This window comes from Panthera uncia, chromosome F1 (genome assembly GCF_023721935.1).
Source record: "Panthera uncia isolate 11264 chromosome F1, Puncia_PCG_1.0, whole genome shotgun sequence".
Classification (NCBI taxonomy): domain Eukaryota; kingdom Metazoa; phylum Chordata; class Mammalia; order Carnivora; family Felidae; genus Panthera; species Panthera uncia.
In genome coordinates, this window is record NC_064813.1 from 11,787,750 (window position 1) to 11,793,464 (window position 5,715).

The 5,715-nt window shown below is 49.8% G+C and overlaps 1 pseudogene; it reads right to left on the reverse strand.

Moving 5' to 3' along the window:
* Positions 1-1,539: 1,539 nt before the first annotated feature.
* LOC125925122 (ERI1 exoribonuclease 3-like) lies at positions 1,540-4,758 on the reverse strand (annotated as a pseudogene).
* Positions 4,759-5,715: the final 957 nt, after the last annotated feature.

Here is a 5,715-nt window from a genome sequence, read left to right on the forward strand (position 1 = left end):
ATTTTGCAAAGAAAGACTAGCAAGGGTATTCTTACATCACCAGATATCAGAACACACTTTAAAGGTGCTGGAATAAAGAAGATTTGGTAATATTATTGGAATAGCCAACTACATAAGCAAAACAGACTAGAGAATCCAGAGATAGACCTATCTATGAACATTTAGTAAATGACAACTATGGTCCAATTAAATGACAAAAGGGGTTGGGGCTCCTGGGTGACTCTGTCGGTTAAGCATCTGACCTTCGGCACAGGTCATAATCTCACGGTTCATGAGTTCGAGCTCCACGTCAGGCTCTGAAGTGTCAGCACAGAGCCTGAAGCCTGCTTCGGATTCTGTGTCTCCCTCTCTCTACCCCTTGCCTGCTCACTCTGTCTTCACTCTCAAAAGTAAATATTAAAAAAAAAAAAAAAAAGAATTTGGGGTGCTTCCTGAATAAAGCTGGAACTTGTTATTTCTGACTTGGGCTAACCCCTCCATTCTTCACTCCTTGCCCGTAGACTCGCTCTGTTCAGCTGCGAGTTGCTTGCCAATTTCTCAAGAGGCTGCTCAGAAATCGTCTCTCTCCCACCCTACAACCTTAGTCCAGTTCGCCTCTGAGCTACCACACTAGAAGTAGAATTCACACAGCCCAGGGTTCAGGGTGTGCCCTTTGGAAGGTCCCCGGAGGCTCCGGAGTTTGCCAGAGGCACACTGGGAGCAGACAGTCACTGAGCCATTGGGAGGGAGCAGCCCTGGATGTGCTGTCTGTGACTCAGCTATTGAACCTCCTCATGTCACACAGAATGAATTTCATCGGAGGCCAGAACAGACTAGATTATTTAGCCAAGCCAAGTGGTGAAATAATTTATTTTTGAATACACAGATCTTCCTTTACGTACGTCCCGATAAACCTATCATCAGTTGAAAATATTTAATACACCTACCAACCATCATAGCTTAGCCTCGCCTCTCTTAAGCATGCTCAGAACCCTTACATTAGCCTACACCTGGGCAAAATCATCTAACACAAAGCCTGTTGTATAATAAAGTGTTGAGTATCTCATGTAATCTATTGAACACTGTACTGGAGAGGACAATAAGAATGGCCATGTGGGTAGCGAGTGGTTGTGTGTCGATAGCTTACCCTCATGACCGCGAGGCTGAGTGGGAGCCGTACCTCATTTCCTGTGACCAGCGTCATGCTCCTTCATAGTAGGTCTGATCATCCCACATATGGCTAGGTGGGGAGAAGCTCCAAATTCAAACTTCAAAGTACACTTTCTACTGAATGTGTGTCGCTTTTTCACCATCGTGAAGCCACAAAACTGTTTTAAGTCCAACCATCAGAAGTCAGGAGCTGTCTATACCTTATCGTCTTTAAAGAATGCATGTCACTTGTTAGAAAAATATTTGAAGTCCTGTTTTAGAAACATGTGGAACTTCTTATGGCCACCTCCAAAAACAGCACTCATAATCACAAGACCAATGAGTCATAAGTTAGGAAATCCTAAATGAGTTGAAATAAGGGCGTGCTCATTGCTCTCATCTAATATTCATTTGTGGCACATAATTAACCCAAGGAATAGATCAAGTGCTTTATGAGATTCTCATGGCCACAGAGTCAGGCCACAACTATTCAAATGTTTCTGATGTGTCACTCTCCTCCCTTTTTCTCAACCACGCATAAACACATGCAAACATACAACCACACACTCATTTCCTCTCCTCTCATTTGCTTATGAATTCTCCACGTGAGTTAGTGAGGTATTTTCAAATGCTCTCCAATCGAAAAAATAGGCCCAACATGGCGCCTGAACTCACCACCCCAAGACCAAAATAATCGAAAACCCACAGAGAAGAGATTACGAAGGAAATGCCCTTCTTAACTCTTAACCTGAATACTGATTCGGGACCTTCTGTCCAGGCTCCTGTAGCCCAGACTCCCATGAGCCGTTCAATTTTCCTCTCCCCATCCTGAGGGTGAGGGTTCCTGCCTGGAATACATCCTAACAAAGGGGAAATTTTCAGATTTTGGTGAGGTATTCAGGTGCTGGGAGCCGTGGCTACTCAAGCCACATTGACTCGTGCCAAGTCCTTGTCACATCCTGCCTGGTAAATGATTTCTGAGGGCTTTACACATGACTTCTCCCCCGCTAACTGTGGGCTTTATGTGCGCACAAATGGAGTGTGATCTTTATTTTTGTATCCTCTATGTCTATTCTGGCATTTTGAACAGGGGTGTGATACAATAACTGTTTCTTGGCAGACATGTTTCCCACACGTCATGAGTTACACTTCCAACCTTCATTAATCCTTTTTTTTTGTTTTTTTTACTGCTTATTTATGAGTATTATGACATCATACTTAGTGTAGTGAAGTCGTCTTCTTGGTTCTAGCCCAGTTCTTCCATTTTTTTTTTCTTGTTCCCTGACTTTATCCAGTGGCATGTTCATGGTGGGGACGGGGGTAGACACAAGGTTGGGCCTGATCTCTCCTGGAGCCCTGGGGGCACCACACACCATGCACTATGGATGGGAGGGAGCACAGGGGGGCCTGCTGGCCCCAGCAAAGCCTACATACCTGGGAGGAGGCTGTGAGTGCACGGGTTGTCTTGGACGAGGCCCACAATGGGAGGGGCTGATACTGGGCTGAGGTTGAGGAGTTGGCGTGGGGGACACAAAGTGTCTGCTCCAGAGGGGCCAAGTGGCCAAGTCCTTACCCAGGACACAGGTCCACAGGGTAGACTGGGGGACACTGGAAGCAGAACCATGCCACTCCCCCTTTTCCTCTCTGGTGAGGGAAAGGAGGGTTCTAGGCTGAGCTAAGCAGCTACCCTGTCCTGCCCCATCCCATCCTGGGCCAGTCAGAATGGCTTCGATGTCTGCTTGAAGACGAGGTCTTGATATGCAAGTGTCTTCATGATGTTGGCAATGTTGTAGTCATCGTGCTGCAGTGGGACCCGCCTATGTGTTGCAGGCTGGGATCCTGGTTCCTGTCTAGAAATCCATTCCTGGGCCAGCAGCCCATGGTGAAGCTGTAAGCCTTTTTCAAATTAACCCACTGCTTGAAGTAATTTGCCACTGGCAAACCCAAGTATGGCCCTGGCCTGGGACTTTCGAGTCCCAGTCTCCACACGTGACAAAAATTGACATTTGGATCGAAGAGGCTTTCTTTTGCTATCTGCTCATCCACCGTCTCCACCACTTGCTGCAGGCTTGGCTGACCATCCGCCATGGCTTGAATAATCCTGGTGAGCTGGGTACAGAAGGGAGAAAGCTGTGGATGGACCACAGGCTGGACATATGTGGGAAAGGCAGACCCAATCTCTGTGGTCTGCACACTCTGACCCCGGCCAGTGAGACTCAGTTCTTCTATTTTGATGTAAGGATCTTCTGATGACATCAACTTTAGAGCGTGTTAAGAATCACAGGGTGACGGGGTGCTTGGGTGGCTCAGTCCGTAAAGCGTCCGACTTCGGCTCAGGTCGTGATCTCGCGGTTTGTGGGTTCGAGCCCCGTGTCGGGCTCTGTGCTGACAGCTCGGAGCCTGGAGCCTGCTTCGGATTCTGTGTCTCCCTCTCGCTCTGCCGCTCCCCTGCTCATGCTCTATCATCTCTCAATAATAAATACACGTTAAAAAAAAAAAAAAAAAAAAAAAAACAGAATCACAGGGTGAGAAAAGGCCTATGATGGTAGTAGTTGCATGAATACCCTTTAAGGAAAAGCAAAAATATACGAGAGGACGTACGGGTTCGGGATCCTGTGTTCGATGGTTCCCGGAAACCCCTGTGCCTCAGTTCCTTATTCTGGCAAGGATAGTTTGGTTGGTAGCCTTTAGGTGTGCCCCCAGCAATGAAGACAGGGAGTTCACACAGGAGAGAGAGAAGTCCTTGAAACTTGTGAGCAACCAACTGTTCAGATCTCTTACCTCTCTGCTCCCACCCAACCTAAAACCTCATCCCGCAGCTTAATATATGCAGGACTTAGTGGTGAGGGGCATCGGAGGGACACGGGTTGGGGGTCCGGTCCCCACCGCGCTGCTGGGAGAACTTGGGCCAGTTACCAACCCCTTCTAAAGGCTCAGTTTTTCTTACGTAAAATGTAAATGGTAGTATTTACCTCTTAGGGTAGTTGAGAGGACTAAATAAGGTTAGACACGTTAAAGGCTTTGCACAGTGCCAGACACAACACTGATCCAAGAGGATGAGATGTATTATTTGCCAAGTACCATAGTGGGTCAGCTTCCAAGTACTTAGGAGAGACACTGGCACACAGTTGGAGCTCTTTAAAAACTTAGGCAGCCAGCAAAGGCAAAGGACATTTCGAATTCAGCTTTTATTTTGTCAGAAGCTGAAGTGTATTTATGAGCAGAGAAGAAAAGGACAGAAAAGAGTCAGGTTTTTTTTGTTTTGTTTAAATTTTGTCATATGTAATTTTTATCCGAAAAACCCCCATCCATTTAAAATATATGGTTCAGGGGCCCTGGGTGGCTCTAAGACTCCGACTTTGGCTCAGGTCACGGTCTCCCCGTTAGTGGGTTCGAGCCTCGCATCGGGCTCTGTGGTGACAGCTCAGGGCCTGGAGCCTGCTTCGGATTCCGTTATCTCCTCCTCCCACCTCCTCCACTCGCGACGTGCGTCTCTCTTTCAACAAGAAACATTAAAAACATTAAAAATGAAATAAAATGTATCGTTCAATCAGTTGAGGCAAAATAGTCCTATAACTACCACTAACTATCCAGGGGTTTTTGAAACAGGCCCCTGAGGTTGGGGGGGGGAGGGGGAGGCTGCTGGGATCCAGAACAGAAGTGCAAGTTTTGGCCTCGACTAAAAAAAGGAGGCTCTCCCCTCGCCCCTTCAGGGAAGTAGGTAAGGTGGGTGGAAACGCACGGAAATAGGCCCTGAGTAGAGGTGCGAGTGACCTTGGAAGCATTTCCTAATGTTTATTGCCTCGTATGGCAGGCAGCTAGGTGTGCGCTGAGGAGAAGGGAAGTGGGAAGGGACAGGCTTGACCACAACGCGCGGGAAGCTGACAGTCGCTCCCTGGGGAGACACCAGCACGGTGGTGCAAAATGGCGGCCCCGCTGCGCGCACGAGCACCTGCGCCTGCGCCTGCGCGGTGGCCCCTGGCGGTGGGCGGGTGGCCCGAGGAGGCCGGGCCGCTCCAAGGCTGGACGGAGGACGTGCCCGAGAACATTTGGAGGGTTTGGAAGCAACGCTGGAGGAGGCGGCCACGCCAGGAGGGAGCCCGTGGAAGACGGAGGTGGGAGAGGCGTGGGCTCGGGAACTGGGGGCCTCGGGGGAATCTCGGGGCGGTGGGCTCTGAGTGCACGAGACCCCCCCCCCCCCCCCCCCCCAGGGAGGTTCGGGCGGGTCGCGTTTCCCGTTGCCCACGTGGACTCCTCATGAGAGGGGAGGAGGTTCAGGCCATACTCCCAGCAAGTGGCTGGTGAAATGGAGTGGAAGGCCCAGGGGAAGCTGTTAACAGCGGGCGGAAAACACAAAGAAAGCGTTTGGACAAACGCTAGGCTTTTAAAAGAGCGCTGCCGGTGCTTCACTGGGGCGGATGTTTACCGAGGACCTGCCGGGGGACAGCTGTCGTACCGTCCGCCCTCCGGTCCATCAGCAGATAGCGTTGGCTTAAAATCTGTCCGAAGGCCCCACCGCTTTGACCAGCCTCACGGCCACCCCCGACCTGCATGGGTGCCTGCAGTTGCATCTGATGGCCTTCCTGG